This window comes from Quercus lobata, chromosome 11 (genome assembly GCF_001633185.2).
Source record: "Quercus lobata isolate SW786 chromosome 11, ValleyOak3.0 Primary Assembly, whole genome shotgun sequence".
In the NCBI taxonomy this organism is placed as follows: domain Eukaryota; kingdom Viridiplantae; phylum Streptophyta; class Magnoliopsida; order Fagales; family Fagaceae; genus Quercus; species Quercus lobata.
Window position 1 is genome coordinate 47865618 of NC_044914.1, and position 18698 is coordinate 47884315.

The window sequence follows — 18698 nt, forward strand, 5'->3', positions numbered from 1 at the left end:
CTAGGAGATACATTCCTAGTTGTATTTGGTCATCCTTGACCGACTTACCAGCAATGGGCTTGGGCTTCAGTGGCAATTCAAGCCACCCACGTCAACAAAAACCATGTGTTCAATTAGTTGCGTGTAACAAAGATTACCATATGTAGTGACTTCTTGGGTTACTTTGTCTATGCATAACGAGTATAACATGAAATGGTGAACCCATTTGGGCTGAAGCCGAAGTAGCTCTTTTGGCTGTGTGTCATCTGCTTACATCTCACAAGTCACAATATGGGTTTGAAATTGAATAATATCATTTTTTTAAGGTGTTGCTCTTAATGTGATTGAACCTATTATGAACTCCTCTTTGATCCCTCATTGGTCCATCTTTTCCATCATTGTAGACATCAACCAACTAGCAATGACATTTCTTTGTTGTAACTAGTCGTGCTGCCCATGACCTTGTTGCATGGGCTCCCTTTTGTAATGTTATCGGGCTCCTATCCATCTTCATTCTCCCTGCTATCATTTTGGAAGCAAAGAGGGTAGATGACCTGGGCTGATCCTTTTTTGCACCAATAATATGAGTTAGATTCAAGTTACACCTAGTCTAACTCTAAACAATGTTATACTACCTAATAATTTTTTATTGGATGTAAATTTTAAAAAATCTATCATTAGATTAATGTTCTTCTTATACTCTATATATCTGCAAAATTTCAAGATAATCTAAGGTCAATAACTAACACGTCAATCAAATCTAAAAATTATAAATTTTTGTATTTAAAATTTTGCACAAAAAATGGGTTTCTAGATTGAATATAAAATAGTATTTAATTAGTAAGAAGTTCTTTATGCATGTTAAGAATATAGAGTACATGTAATCCATCAATCAATTTTTTTTTATAAAATTAATCTAGCTAATAGAAGGTTATTAAATGGTATAACGTTACTTAAAATTACACCAGATATAGTGCCTGTTTGGATTCAAATGAATCCAGCGTTTTCAGAGTCTGTGTTTTCTGAATTTTTTTTTTTTTCCCAGCCGCACTATTTGACCAAGTCAATCGTGAACAGTGCATCCGTGCACTGTTCACGGACCCACAAATTCCACTTTTCAGTAACTTTTTCATTAAAAATGGGTCCCACGATACTATTCACACATTTAAAAATTATTTTGCTACAGTGTTTTCAGTTTTAGTTTTCAGTTTCAGCAAAAATAAGTTCAATCCAAATAGACCCATAATTTGAACTCAACTTCAGTAATATTATCTCATTTTAGGAAAAAAAAAATTAGTACTTTTATTTTTGCTTGAAATAAGTACTTGTTAACAAATTTTTTGGTAAGTAATTAAGGCTTCTTAGTGTCTGATCGGACTTTCTTGCTCCTCATTAATTGATGGGTTGTATGGTGAGTGGCATTATGTACATCACTAGTTTGAAACATGAATTCCACGTTTTTTTCTCTGTCTCTCTCTCTCTTATAGGCGAAATTATAAGGTCCATATAGTGGATAAGTGATGTGGTCCATCATTCCACTAAAAGACTCACACCTGTTTAAAATTACTAAGTTAAATTTTTTTTTTTTTAAATAGAAACTAATTATTGACTCAATAATTTTAAACAAGTAAGAGTCTTTTAGTGAAATGGTGGACAAGTGACGTGGTCCACCAAAAGACTGCATAATTTCTCCTTTTATAGGTTTTAGATGGAAATTGTATGTACTCGGACACGGTTTCTGTACAGTACATTAGTACATTGGACAATAAATAGTATGTATTTATACCTTTTTTTTTTTGGTTTCTGTTTTGATTGGACGGCACATATAAATGTAAAATTTATTGAAGGGTGATATAATTTAATGGCAAGAGAAGTCTTAGTTCTTGTCGAATTCTTCCGGCTGTGCTAACCAGCTTATTTAATTATCTTAACTTTTACATCTCCACAACTAAGTGATAATTTATTAATTGCATGTTGCAATAGCCAATCCAAATTAGTAACCAACTCATCAATTTACCAAACTGGGTTTAGCCCAATCAAAAAAAAAAAAAAAAAAGGGTATTCCAAGTTAGTTTTTATGAATTGGGTTGGATTGAGTTAATTTAAAAAATATATATATATATAATTTAAAAAAAAAAAAAACCTTCATCTTATATTGGATTCAGGTTGATAAATATGGAATGACCCGACCCAACATATGTAATAAATTAATAATACATATTTTACTAGTTGCTTTTACCCTTAGGCCTTTAATGAACTACAAAAACCTAATCTCGATTCATTTTCCCTAATCAATGGACACTTTAGATTCATCTCCCCGACCTTCCTCCTCACCTTCTATGTCGAAACACAGTGGATATTCTTTCAACATTTTAAAATAAAGTTTTTGATTTTTCATTAAATAAATTTTAGACAACACATTATACTATAGTTTTCGAAAACATAAAATATATATCAATCAATTAATTTCAAATAAACTAAATAATAAATATCAATTTTACATGCTTTAATATAAAAAATTGTAATATATATAAGAGAAATATAATAATGAAAATACTAAATGATTTTTTTTATTTATTTTTTATTTTTATGAATGAATGCCCCAAATTTTTAACCATGAAATTGATAGTCCCAGCATTATTATATTTGAAACTATGCTCATTTTGCAAGCAAGCTTAAACAGAATGTTTTGCAAAATAAATGAATATAAAGTAAATATTTCCTGAGCCAAACCTGAATTATTTATAAAACATATATATCATTTCATTTACAACCCTAACAGACAATAGAAATCCCAAACCAACAATGTAATGGTTCTCAAATTCTCAATTTTAGCATCTAATTTTCAACAGACATCTATAAAAACTAACCTTAAAAAAAGGGAGAAAAAATCATAGTAGAAAAATATCGAAGTTAAGATGCTGAAACTTAAGTAAACTTAAATATTAGCTGGAATTTGGCTAGAAAAAAATTTGACAAAGCGAGCTAAAAGGAAACACTAACAAACTATATATATACTTTTATTTAAAAAAAAAAAAAAAAAACTATATACTTAATGTGACCAAGACCTAATGTTTTGCTATTGCATGCAGAACCCTTACGTTTTATCAGCAACTCGTTGTGGGTCAAGTAGTGGGCCAGCAATATTAGCTGCGGCAAATCTGGTAGCAGTGGCACTTAATTGGGACCGAGACTGATGACTCAATCCTATATCTTGCCAGTTTTAACTCAGTAGTAGGCATCAAGCCAACCACTGGGCTCACCAGCCGAGCAGGGGGTCATCCCAATCTCTCCTTGGCAGGACACTTTGGGTATGTGATTTTACACTTTCCATTTTGAGATTATAAGAGCACTTGCATCATTCCACGAAATATAGCTTAAATACAAAATTTTGGCCAATTAACTTTAAAAATCACTTACATCAATTCATATAAAGTTATGCATTTTCTATTTTAGTTATAATAACCATGTAAATTTACATGGTTACCGTAGTTGTGTATATGCATATTTTATTCATTCTTTGTGTTTCTCGAAAATGAAAGAAGAGAGTAAATAGTGATTCTGATGTATGAATAATACTGAAGATAGAGAAATAATTAAAAAATCACAAAAAATTGATATTTTAATATAATAGATAATATAGCAGATAATATAATGTGAGTGTTTTTGAAAAATAAAATGGTTATGTAAAATAGAAAAGAAAAAAAAAAGATTTTTATACTAAAATAGTAAAAAATATTTGCACAAACTAATGCGAATGCTTTAATATATTTTTTGTGTTATGAAGCATTGCAACGTATTTACATTCACGAGATAGTATTTTGTGTAACGATGGTATGCAACTAATATTTCATAACATGTAGTGTCCACACGAGGTGAGTGCTCTCTAACCAATTGTGAAACATGTAACCAATGTAAAAGGTAAACAGAAAATATTGAGGGTTACATTTACCATTACAATTCTAAGCATCCAATTGGGCACAGTGCTCCATCTAAAATTTTCTATTACAAATATCAATCAAGTAACTTGGATTAATAAAGTAAAATCAATTTGAATTGGTAACGTGTTTGGTCCTTCTCATCCCTTCGTCACTTGTCGAACTTTGATTGGCTTGTCTTTTTGACCTGGATTCGTCGCATGTTACATGTCGAGTTTGCTACTCATATCAACATGTTAAGTGATGAAGGTTAAATTGGGCCACATAGGCCATTCTGTTCTTTCCATGGCACCAAGCTGGGCCAGCCTCTCTGTAAAGTCCATCTCATCTAATTTTTAAAAATGGCATTTGTATCCAAAGGATATGGTATTATTTTTCTTGCAGGGCCCAATTGTTTTGAGCCATTAAACGGTTTACTTCTCTCTCTCTCTCTCTCTCTCTAAGACTTGTGTTGCAATTTTCATTCACCATGGTTATGTATGTACAAATGGTCTAAGTGGAGTGCCATATATTGTGACTAATTGAACAGGCCAATCACCAGGATGGTATCAGATGTTGTTTATGTTCTTGATGCCATTACAGGTTTCGACTATAATGATAAAGCAACAGAGGACGCATCAAAGTACATTCCACGTGGCGGCTATAAACAGTTTCTAAATGCTTATAGGCTCAAAGAAGAGGTTGGGAATAGTTAGGAATCCCTTCTTCACTTCTGGCACAGGATCTCTCCAGGCTAAAGCTTTTGACTATCATTTCCAGACTTTAAGGTAAAATATTTCCAAGTACTAATCTAAATATACAGCAAAATTATTCAAGTAAGAAATTGGCTCTACATAGTGATGTTGCTTTAATATGTCATAATTTGCATGTTATAAAGGCAAGAAGGTGCAATTTTGATAGACCACTTGGAAATAGTCAACATTAACGTTATCTTGAATGTCACATAAAGTAGGGAAGCAATGGCTTTGCTGGCTGAGTTCAAACTATTCTTAAATGCATATCTAAAAGATCTGGCGGTTTCTCCAGTGCAGTCCTTGGTAGATGTAATAGCCTTCAACATCAAGTTCTCAGATGTGGTAGGTAGGAAAATTCTAAAATTACAACAAATTTTATTATACAAAACTTACAAACTTGCATGATAATAAATATAAATTATTGGTGTCACTTTAACAATATAATAAATAAATGTTTCAATTACTTACTTTCTCCTGGGTGACATATTACCATTTACCAAAGGTTCCCTTAATTTCTTCGATCCATGGTTGTATATTCAAGCGACATGGGCAAAGCTTGTTCTTTTGATGCAGAAAATTTGACTTGAATGGACATGTAGGAAAAGATTAAGGAATTTGGCCAAGACATCTTTCTAGCATTCCAAGCCACGAATGGAATTGGCAATAAAGAGAAGGCAGCATTACTTAACCTGGAAAAACTGTCCAGAGATGGATTTGAGAAACTGATAAGTAAGATTAGCTTAGATGCATTGGTAACACCTGATTCCGATGCTGCTCATGTTCTTGCAATTGGGGGGTTCCTTGGTATTAATGTCCCTGCAGGATATGATAATAAAGCTGTGCCTTTTGGCATAACCTTTGGAGGACTAAAGGGCTCAGGGCCAACGTTGATTGAGATTGCACATGGCTTCGAGCAAGCTACTAAGATTAGAAAGCCACCTTCATTTTAACCCTGATGTTTAGAACAACCTCTATTTTAAATTGAAGAACTTGTATTAATACCTCTTAATCATGTATTTCGATTAAACTTGTGTGATCTTGTGATTCGTATCTATCAATATAACCAGTAATGAAGCATTAATATATCTTCTTATGGCAGATAATACACCGGGTATTATATATATATATATATATATATATATATATATGAGATGGATTCAACTCTACAAAAGTTACACATTTTTTAAGTCATTGATTTCCAAAAAATCATATGGTTAAAAACAAAATACTATTATCCATGACATCTATTAAATATTTAACAAATTAATAGCGTACTCATTATCTCTTTCCTTATTAAATGCTCCTATACTTTTCTCTCTCTCCTTATTAAGTCATTCATTGTAATTTCTTTTTCTATGCAATTCCTTCTACTATTTCCTTACTTTGTTCTTTTCTCCCCTAAATAAAACTGCATCCCTTTTTTACAAAATGTTCAAGCACAATTGAATGAAAAGGCATCAGAATTTATTTTTTTTTATTTTTGAGAATCAAGAAATCAGAAATTAGCCCAGCTCTCTCTCTCTTTGTGTGGAGATTAGTCGTATCTAATTGACTAAGTGCCGTTGCAATGAAATCTAAAAATAACTTGAAAGTTAAAAACAAAACATGGGATCTTCAAGATAAATTTATAGGGTAAAAATAAAGTTTAAAGAATTAATGAACCTGCCCTCTAAACCACCCCCCACACCCCCCCCCCCCCCCCCCCACAAAAAAAAAAAAAAAAACAAAACAAACAAACCCGATACATACAAATCCAATAGCTCCACCAACCATTTCCATGGTTCTGATAATTAAGAAATATCAAATTACATTGTTTTGATCTTATGGAATAACACCTCAACTCTTCAAAGAAAAGTTTCAAAATCAAAAACATAATTGTCTATGCTGCGATTACTTGAGCCTTGTTAAGGATTCTACTAATACTAATCATAATACTAGTTTGAGTTCAAATACAAGAGATAGAGATAAGGGCATATCTGGTAGCCACACCAAATACAAGTCCTAAGTCTGTAGAAGTCTATCCTTAGTGATAAGATAATCAGGTTTTATCTTAGGTGATGAGGTTGTTTGCAAATCAACGAACATTTAAAAAAGATTAAAAAAATCAAGTAAAATTGGAACACGAGATACAAAGTACCTAAACTAAAAATAATTAGAAGTTCCTTTCAAGAAATTTGTGGTCTTGTTGTAGTTGTCGATGCTATTTGTAGCTCCTGCTATGAATATTTTTGCTTGAACATTTTGTTAAAAAGGATGAGGAAAGTGATAGATTTTATTTAGTAAAGAAAAAAACTGACTAAAATAAGAAAAGCATAGAAAGATGGAGATGGTAGAAACGTACTAGGAATTGCATAGAAAAAGGAATTACAATGAAAATTGAAAAAATTAATAAGGAGAGAAAAAAGTGGACACAAAAAGCATTTAATAAGGAGAGAGATAATGTGTATGCTATTGGGAATCTATGATTTAAAAAGGGTGTAATTCTTATAGAGTTACACTAGGTGTAACTTGAACCCATCTCTCTCTATATATATATATATATATATTAATAGTCAAAATTAAGAGAAAATCTAATTAAATTCTAAATTGGAGTCTAATTTTGCACCACTTGTCTTATCTAAAATCTAAATTTGTGTGTCAAGTGAATTATTAGGTGTAAAAATTAATGAGTCTAAATTCAATTATATTCTAAATTGAATTCTAATTGGAGTTTAATTTTGTGCCATGTGTCTCATCTATTTTTTTTAATTTTTGTGGCAAGTGAATTATTGAGTACAAAAACCGGAAACTCTAGATCCAATTACACACTAGTAATATTAAAACATGCTCAAAATTAAAATGAAAAGGACCGTGACTAAAAAAATTATTGACATAAGAACATTAGCACTTAAATGTTTTCCATCAAATTAACAAGGTCAGCTCGATATATTTTGAGCCCTAAAACAAAAGTTTGAAGTGGACATTTTTTTAATTTAAATGTCACTTCTATAATATTTATGAAACTTTCTATATTATATATATATATATATATATATATATATTTAAAATACATTCTTCGTACTCATTAAGATATAAAATTGCTAATAATTAAGATTTTATATTTATGGGTCCATTTGTTTTTGTAGGGATAAGGGCCCAAAATTGTATATTGGACCTTGGGCTTTGGCCGAGGATGGTGATTGGTCCGAGGACTAATAAATAGTAGTGAGGGTGTTAAGTTTAGAGTCCCATAAGTAACATGCAAGTGAAAAGGTTGGAAAAGGTGGTCCGATGGGGATTGTCACCTCGGATAAACGAAACACAGATCAAATGTATATTCTATTACTCAAAGTGACCTTCCAGGAAATTCCACCAAGAAGGACGTGCATTATGAACGTACGAGAAGAAAGAGATATAGGAAATATCTAAGGAAAAGCTGTTGGCACCGCATTGAATGCCCTGCAACTAACTTTCTGGCCACATTTATATAGAGAAAACCCCTAAACAGTGTTGCTTTGGCTACCACAACTCATAGAAGGCCAGAAAGGGTGTCTAATGGGACAAACACTCAAATGGTGGCTCAAATGATCAACAAGTGTAGGAACAAGATCGTCTAGAGGGAACTATATAATGTAGGAGATCCTCCATGGACAAGGGATCGAAAAATCACAAGAGAAATACTGTAGCAATCAAGAACCAACTCTGTAATCAAACTTGTAATGAAGATATAAGGATTGATTTTCTCAGACTGTGCCGAGGACAATTTTCTCCAATTTAATTCAATATGTTTCTTTGTTCTTGTCAACTGGGCTCACTCTATTCGCGATCCAACTCATCTTAACCCAGTTTTTCAACCCACTCTCTACAAATTCATTGTTTTGGGTTTTTTGGGCCTAGGTCCATCCACCATCTAGGCTAGGGGCCCAAATCTGGTCCTTACAGTTTCCTTGTAAAATTACTTGAGGAAATATTTTTCCTCCAAATTTTAGGTGTTTGGCCTTCATCTAATCCTTTTTTTTTTTTTTTGAGAGGCCCACGCCAAACCTAAATTTTCCGTCAAACTGAAAATAATTTTCAATTAAGTAAAATTAGACATGTAAAATAATTTTTTTAGTACGGGCTTTAGCAGCAGTTTAAACACACAGATATAGGTCCTTGTTTTTTTTTTTTTTTTTTTTTTTGGCAAAAATATTTTCGCTGCATTTTGTTTTCTCGACTTGTTTGTAGCTAAATAAAAATCAATATTAAATAAATGACTAGATCTAGTTTACGCACACAATATAGACCCCACAATAATCAAACATATTCAAATTATTAAATTAATATAATATAATAATAAAATTTTGGCGAAAATCACATTTTCATCCCTACATTTTCACGCGATTCCCACTTTGATCTCTATCTTTTATTTTCACCGCTTTCACTCCTTATTTAGAAAAATGCCATCCATTTTTGTCCTTTCCATCAATGCCCTAAAGGCAAAGTCCTACGTGGCAGACGGAATTATTAAAATAATAATAATAAATTTTATTTTGGCATTAAAAAATGTCACGTCAGCAACTAAATTAAAAAAAGTTAATTTATTAATTTTAACAAAAAATCACATGAATTGAGATCTAAGTGTGTCTTGAACAAGAACACAAACCCAGATATAAGAACACAAAATTAAAATCCAAAAATCATAAATAACTCAAAAAATAAGATCACAAAATTAAACATAAGATCCATATCAGAATAAACATGAACACGGAATTCAATAAGAACAAGATCAATATTCCAATCTGAAAACAATTTTTCCCAAACTATTAACAAGGATCTAAGCATATAGAACAACACATGAACCCCCTAGCAAAGGCAACAAAATATCAAACCCTAGTAGAGCTAAGATTCAGAAATCAAAGCAAAAGAGAGGGTGTGTCACAATGAGAGTTGAGAGAGCTGGAGAGAGGCGAGAGAGGCAGATCCACCACCACGCCATCGTCACCAGACCGCCACCATCACCTACCAACAACCCACACCACAAAACACTCTGGAATCCACCATACCCACGGTTACATCACATCCACACCACCATCAATCACCCACCACCGCCAATCAACCACAACCCTCATTCACCTCCACAACCACCATGACCTAAACCCACCGATCTACAAAACGATTTCCATGACCAAAGACCCAAAACCCAAGACCCACAATCTCCACCATAAAAGCACCTCCATGCTTATCTAAGAGGGAGACAAGAAAAATAGAGAGATGAAATAGATAGAAGGAATAAAGCTCAACAGAGGGGAGTAAGATGAATGAGAGATAGTGAAACGTGAGAGAGTAGAGAGAGAAGATGTAGAGAAATGAGGCCTCGTCCTCTCAAACCCACATCCTAGACAAACACGAGCAAGAAGAAAGTAGCGGCGGCTAAGAGAGGAGATGGTTTTGTTGTCAGGTGAGTAATTTCGTTTGGGTTTGATAGTTTTGAATCTGAGGCAGAGGTGGTTTGGTTTCAACTCTAAGGTTTGGATATGAGGTTTGTGTTTGGTTTCTCAGAAAGCATAAGAAAATTTGGGTTTTGAGTTTTGAGTTTGGGGGTCAAAAATCTGGATTTGATTTTTGTGTTTGATGTTTTGGTGGTGTGGGGGTTTGAAATATGGGTTTGAATTTAAATTTTTGAATCTAGGTTTGAATTTAATTTTTTGGGTTTTAAATTTGATGGGTTTGTGTTCTTGTTCAAATATTTAATGTGTTCATGTTTAATTTATCAATTTTATCTGGGTTCGTCAAGAATGTTGGCATGAATTCTAATTCTGGGTTTCAGCTCTAAGGTTCGAATTTTCTAGGTTTTAAATTTTGTTTTCATGTTTAATTTCTTGTTCATGTTTAATTTGATGTGGATCTATAGTTTAATTTTCTTTTCTTATTTTCTAGGTTTGTGATTTTTAGATTTTAATTTTGTGCTCTTATATCTGGGTTTGTGTTCTTGTTCAAGACACACTTGGATCTCAATTCATGTGATTTTTAGTTTTTATTTCTATATTAATTTTTTTATTAGTTAAAATTAATAAATTAATTTTTTTAATTTAGATGCTGACGTGGCATATTTTAATGCCAAAATAAAATTTTTTATTATTATTTTAATAGTTCTATCTGCCACGTAGGACTTTGCCGTTAGGGCACTGAGGGAAAGGACTAAAATAGATAGTGTTTTTCTAAATAGGGAGTAAAAGCAGTAAAAATAAAAGATAGGGACCAAATTGGAAATCGCGTAAAAATGTAAGGACGAAAATATGGTTTTCGCCTAAAATTTCTAGCTATAATAATTGTTATGCCCAATACAAGACATTTGAAATGTCTAGAATGCCATATCAAAGTTGCAAACCATTTAATACATTTAGTGCAACAAGATAAAATTAAATAGTCCTCAAACCAAAAAAAAAAAAAAAAAAAACATGAGCAGCATATTTCCTAATGAGATTCCCCCGATGATTGAATTTGCGCAATAGGAGAACGGTCACCTGCATTATCACAATCCTAAATATAATAAAGACAATGTTATAAGTTCATTTAACAGCAATTTTAATAGTACAATAAGACTAATCCATTACCAATTGAATACATTAAATACACTTTCAAAACATTAAAAAAATTTGACAAAATTTAGCTACAAAATTAGTTGTAGCTTAAGAATATAGTTTTACTTAATATCTTTTTATTGGATGTGAATTTTGACAAACTCACCATTAGATTACATTTTCTTCTTATATCTTCCATGCTTACAAAATTTCTAGAAAATTAAAGATCAATAGCTATGTCATCAATAAATTGTTTAAATTGCAAGTTTTTATAGTTTAAAACTATACATAAAATATAAGCTTATAAATCATATAGTAAATAACAGCTGATTGACACAAAATTTGATATGTGTATTAAGGGAGTAAAGAATATGCAATTTAACAATTAGATTTTCAAAATATGCAGAAATGTTTATTTTATTAAGTAAGATTGTATCCTTAGGCTACAATCAGTTTTGCAACTAATCAATTTTGTAACTAAACTTTGTCCATAAAGTTTTACTCATGTCTTCTAAGTCAATGTGTGCCATCAAAGAAACAATTATTAATACATTGCCATCTACCAACAACCATAGTAAAGTACATATTCTAATAATATCACATGAAGGATGAGTCTAATAATATCAAATTTAAGAATAAATTTAGAGTTGCTGAAGAAAATAAATATACCTCCAATTATAGTTGTTTAAGTGTTTTAGAAAAAAAGAATACACACTATAAGATAGTGTTAGCTAGCACATATTAACAACTAGGAATGCAACTCATAACCTTATATAACAATTATCATAGCCAAAAATCAAGTAATCTAACCTCATAACTTATGAAGGTAATTTACCAAACACTTGGCATACAACAAGCATAATTTTTTAATTATTTGATATACTTTTGATTTTTTAGTTATTAAAATGTATATATTTATATATACTTAAATAAATTGTTCGATATTTTATTGGTAATTTTTCATTTTGAAAAATTCTCATTATGTAATACCTTATAATTAAAAGTAAATAGTATTTTTATTATTAATAACAGTTAAATTATTAAAATTAAAGAAAAAAATTGTTTAATTGAATCGTAAGTTGACATATAAAAAATTAGATATTTTATTTTCTGACAATAACTATAAGGGCATATTTAGCTTGGATTATATTAATTAATTTAATCACTAAATATGATTCAACTGCTCTTTATACAAAAATTAATGTTTAATTAAATTAACATAAATTTGATTAGTTTTAAGCCAGTGGGATGGTATCTCCCCATGCCTTAAGTGCATGCAGAGTGTTGTGACCTCGGTTTGAGCAAAGGGAAAAATTATTTAATTGAATTGTAAATTGATATATAAAAAAATAGATATTTTATTTCCTAACAATAACTATAAGGGCATATTTAGCTTGGATTATTTTAATTAATTTAATTAGATAATATGATTCGATTGCTTTTTGTAATAAATTAGTGTTTAATTAAATTAAAATAAAGTTGACTAGTTTTAAGCTAGTGGGATGGTATCTCCCCATGCCTTAAGTGCATAGGGAGTGTTGTGGCATCGGTTTGAGTGAAGGGAAAAATTATTTAATTGAATTGTAAATTGATATATAAAAAAATAGATATTTTATTTCCTAACAATAACTATAAGGGCATATTTAGCTTGGATTATTTTAATTAATTTAATTAGATAATATGATTCGATTGCTTTTTGTAATAAATTAGTGTTTAATTAAATTAAAATAAAGTTGACTAGTTTTAAGCTAGTGGGATGGTATCTCCCCATGCCTTAAGTGCATAGGGAGTGTTGTGGCATCGGTTTGAGTGAAGGGAAAAATTATTTAATTGAATTGTAAATTGATATATAAAAAAATAGATATTTTATTTCCTAACAATAACTATAAGGGCATATTTAGCTTGGATTATTTTAATTAATTTAATTAGATAATATGATTCAATTGCTTTTTGTAATAAATTAGTGTTTAATTAAATTAAAATAAAGTTGACTAGTTTTAAGCTAGTGGGATGGTATCTCCCCATGCCTTAAGTGCATAGGGAGTGTTGTGGCATTCGGTTTGAGTGATTCAAGGGAAAAATTGGGATGGTTTCTCCCCGTGCCTTAATTGAATTGAGTAAATTGAATCATAAATTATATAAAAAAATTAGATATTTTATTTCCTGACAATAATTATAAGGGAATATTTAGCTTGTATTATTTTAATTAATTTAATCACTAGATATGATTCAATTGATTTTTATAATAACTTAATGTTTAATTAAATTAAAATAAAGTAGAAGTTTGTAAGGACACAATTCCTTTGCGGCCTAATAATGATGTTGGGCTCGCATATGAAAGATTCCTCACAATATGATTTGTAGAGAGTGGGCTTGAAAAACTAGCCGTTGGTCACAGGGCGATGTTCCGGTCCTGATTTTAGAGGAATTCATGTTGAAAAAGGAGTTGGGCTTGAACGTTTAAGCCCTACGGCGTCGCATCCTATGGGGTTGGACTCCTCGGACTTGATCCGAGGACTATTAAGGTCTTACCCCGGTTACCCAACGATGGGTTTTTTCTTGTGATTTCAGGTGTTGTTGGGGTGTTTTCACCCCTGTAGTCCCCTTTTTGGAGGTCAGATGGGAGTCCTCCTTTCTAGGTTCACTTACTTTTTCTTTTATACTAGCTTACGTCCACTGTCCTTCGTCCACGTGTAGGGTCAACCTTTACAAGACTGATATTTGTCCCATCAGTCTAATCCCAGAATTGTTGGGGATGATTGATAAGGCTGAAGAATACGGCTCTGCTAGGTGCAGAGTCTTATCTGGGAAGGGTCATAAGGGTAACTTTCCCAAGATATTTTAGGTCTCTTTTCAAGCTTAGTCCAATACCAGTTTTACCCCTTTATTCCGGTGGGATTTTGGATCTGCCGAGGACTGAACTGTCCTCGGCTGTATTCCAAAACAGTCTTGTGCTCTATGTTATCGGGCTTGGGCCATAGCTCTCTTCGGCTTGGGCCTTCGGATTCTCCACGAGCAAATGGGTCTGGCCCATAGATTATTGGGCCCCACAAAGTTGATTATTTTTAAGCCAATGGGATGGTATCTGCCCATGCCTTAAGTGCATAGGGAATGTTGTGGCCTCAGTTTAAATGACCATTTTTTTAATTGAATTGTAATTTGACATATAAAAAAATTAGAAAAATGGTCATTTAAACTGAGGCCACAACATTCCCTATGCACTTAAGGCATGGGCAGATACCATCCCATTGGCTTAAAAATAATCAACTTCAACTTTATTTTAATTCACTAAATATGATTCAATCGCTTTTTGTAATAAATTAATGTTAAATTAAATTAAAATGAAGTTGATTAGTTTTAAGCCAGTGGGATGGTATCTCCCTATGTGGCCTCAGTTTGAGTAGAGGGAAGGGGTATTTATGTAGTATTTCTAGTTATTTTAAAAAATAAGTTCGATTTAATCATCATCAACCATATTTTCAAATAGTGGCATTTCTAAAAAGTCCATACAAAGAAAAGGAGATATTTCACCTAGATGATAGGGAGGAATGAAAGGACGACCTTTAAACTAATGGGGGCCATGGCCCCTGATTTTTTTTTTTTTTTTTAAATATTATTAGTATTGTTTTGGAAGTCTAAATTCAAAAAAATTTATTAATCTCTCTAAAATAAAATAAAAAAATAGTCATTTCAAATTAAATGTTGGTCTAAATAATCTTAAAAAGAAAATGGTTATTTGAGTCAAAAGTGTTTTATATTATAGTTTGCATGTTTTATGTTGTTTGAGTGCCTTTAGTTTTGTTTGTATATATGTTTGATAAAGATCAATAGCTATATTATCAATCAAGTGTTTAAATTTCAAGTTATTGTAGTATTAAATTATGCATAAAAATTAGCTTGTAGATCAAATAGTAAATAACATCTGAATAATATGAAATTTGACATGCTTGTTAAGAATATAAAGAATATATAATTCAATGATTAGATTTTCAAAATACATGGTCATGTTAAATTTATTAGTGAGAGTTGTAGTCTTAGGTTATTACCAAGTTTATAGCCAAACTTTATCTTAAATAAATTCTACTCATGCACACCAAAGTAACCAAGGGGTAGTATTTATGTACTAATATTTTTAACTAGTTAAAAAAATAAATACATTATATTTATAGTCACAACATAATTACAACTTATAGCGTTCACTTCTTGTTATAGTTTTTTATCATCAGACCAAGACATACACACGCCGAAAAACTCACTAACATCAAGACTGACGTCATTTGATGACATCATCTTGTCATGTCATCAGACATGCAAGTATAGCCACGTTAGCCTTAGTCCACATCATTGACACGTCATCATAAGACAATAGTGCCTTTACAGCCTGATCTGTGACCTGACTCGGACTGTGTAGATTGTTGATCGTGCTGATTGTTGACTTTGACCTAATCATTGACTTAAACTTATTGCATTGATCTTTAACCAAAAGTCAAAATTTTTGATATGGCCTATCTTGCCCAATTTTTTCGAGTAGATTTTGATTTTGGACTCTGTTTCTTCATTTGAAGCTCTTAAATCATTCAATTAGCACATTCTTTATCGAGGTTTCTTTAAAGGCATTCTTCAAGGTATCTCCAAGGGATCTTCTCATGCTTACCCAACCTCAAGACTTCATAAAACTTTCGCCTTGAGTTTGAGGGTGGGTGTTAGAGATATATTAGACATATTAGCCCAAAGTAATAGGCCCAAGCCCACTTTTGCTTGTACTAATAGTCTAGGGCTTAGTCACTGTGGACGACTAAATTTTGAGTTTGAAATAAAGTCAAACAAGTAAAATAGTTTCACAAATACGAATTTGTATTGATGAATGTGTGGTACAATTTTCTGTGATTACAAAGAGTGATCCTCTAATTCGATCTCATTGAAAGATTTGTTGATTGGAATTGTGGTAATGTGATTTTGATTCGAACACCAAATATACTTCAATTTGGCTAAAGAATGGATCGAAAGTCTTTGAAACAGAATTACAATGAATCTCTGGCTATGAGCTTGTTAGAAATCTTTTTTTTTTTTCACGTTCTTCATGTATGGTGGAAGTTCTTCGGGGCTTTGGAGGCTTGAATCCGTTGAGCTTCACCATTTTATGGTTTGTTGAAGTTTTTGAAGGCTTTTGAGCTTAATTCCAACAAACTTTGAGATCTAGGATGATGATTTGGATGATTTCTCTTTGAATGTTCTTTGTATTCGAAGGTTTATGGTGGAAGTTCTTTGGAGGTTTGGAGGCTTGAATCTATTGAGCCTCACCAACTTGTGGTTTCTTGGAGTTTCTGGAGGCTTCTGAACTTGATTCTAGTGAATTTTGAGATCTAGGAAGATGATTTGGATGATTTTTCTTTGAATGTTCTTCGTATTCGAAGATGAAGTTCTTGAAGTTCCTGGAGGCTTCAGGGCTTGATTCCAGCAGAGCTTCTACACTTTTGAATCTTCTTTGATGCTACTTGTGGCATGGATGCCTTGGTGTCTTCTAAGATCTCTCCCAAGATGTCTATAGGAGGCAAAATTTTAAGCTAATTATAAAATGCCACATCAAAGGTTAGTGACAAATTCTAGATTAATATGTCATTAAATTAGTTAAATCAAATGACAACATGTGTTATCCAAATTGATATTACATTGGCATATTGAAATTTGCCATGTGTCACTTGGCCCACAAGATAAAGATAAATCCCCTATTCAAAGTTTATGGATAATTATCTTTATTAAAATAAATAAAATAAAATAAAGATAAATTTTCTATTCAAAATTGATGGATAATTATCTTTATTAAAATAAATAAATTAAATAGAGATAATTATTTATCTTTGTTGATCATTATCTTTATTAAAATATGAATTTAATCGAAATAGATAAATAGAGATAATTATCCCTAAGCAAAATTTGGACCAATCAAAAGTCTACTACATATTTTCAAGCATATTAATTCAAAGTGGATCTTATCCTCTGAAACCATTATAAATAGGGGACATCCCCTATCATTTTCAACACCAAGTTTTCAAGAAGCCTAAACTTTGGAGAAATTCTGTCTCAAGAATCTTTGAAGAACTTGAAGAACATTCATAGGACTTAAAGAACATTCAAAGGACTTGAAGTACATTTGAAGGACTTGAAGAACAACAAATCTCTAACAAGTTCAAAGCCAGAGATTTGTTGTGAAGATCATTTGATTCATCTTCCAGCCAAATTGAAGAAAATTTTGCGTTCAAGTCAAGACTATAAAGAAGATAGAATCAGAGGAGCACTTTTGTAAAAAAATCAAAATAGAGACTGTACTCACTACTTGATTAATACAAAATTATATTTGTGGAACACATTTTTCAATTTGTTTGATTTTCTACAATTGGGAAATTTTGTGTTTACAATGTCTTCCAAGATGTGTTGGTGTGTGTTCCAAGATGTTTTGGTGTGTGGAAATGTTTTAGGAAGGCTTCTATTTATAGGAGTTTGGGGGTGGATGAGCGACACATGGCAGAGTCTGATTGGTGACGCATGTCATAGTCTAATTGGAGGATTTTTAAGACTTTTTCTCCAAGACACATGATATCATTTGATTGGCAGAAATGTCTTGATTTTCAAGATGACACATATCAGCAATTGATTTAATCGCTTATGTCATCGCTTACACGCAATGGATGTCATTACTTACACGTGCCGGATGTCATTGCTTACACTTGCTGATGTGTGGCATGTATTATTGCTTACACGCACCGTTATGTGATTGACATTTTGCATACTTTTTTTTTTTTAATGTTTTTATTTCATGATACTTGGCAAATTTCTGTTGATTCCTGAATGGTGATGGTAGAAACTAGTTGTAGTACATGGCGCTTTGTAATTGGCTGTACTTTGTGAACTTGGTAGTGTGATGTGTCAGCTTGTGATAGGTTGGGAATTTTCCCTCTCTACAATCACCTATATATACTTATGTTTTGGTTCATTGTAACATAGATTATTGTAACACAGGTTATTATACTACACTTTTACATAATAAAGATGTAGCCCTTAATAAATCCTCCATGGACGTAAGCCGATAAGGTTGAACCACATAACCCTCGTATTCTCAATGTTACTATTCTATGTTTCTCCTTTCGTATCCACTCTAGTAAATACAATATGGTATAATACATCGCATTACTAATATATTTAACAATATAGACTAAACCTTAACTTGGTTACAAATAGGGAAAAAACTTAGGTGCTCCGAGAGCAATGTTCCCTCTTCTCACATGAGAGGTGGACCGCACGTGTGGGGCCCATCCCTCATGTGAGAGGAGGGAACATTGCTCTCGGAGCACATAAGAATTACCCTACAAATAGAATTGTGTTATAATTGTTAATTCATGTTTCAAACTATATAAGCTGTCATGGGTCCCGCAGGTTTATTTTGATTATCTATTGCCTAGCTGGTAATGTCAGTATATATACATGCTCAAATAGCTAGCCAACACTCA

The 18698-nt window shown here is 31.9% G+C and overlaps 1 pseudogene; it reads left to right on the plus strand.

Moving 5' to 3' along the window:
- Positions 1-5601, plus strand: part of LOC115967008 — a 68013-nt pseudogene extending 62412 nt beyond the window's left edge.
- Positions 5602-18698: the final 13097 nt, after the last annotated feature.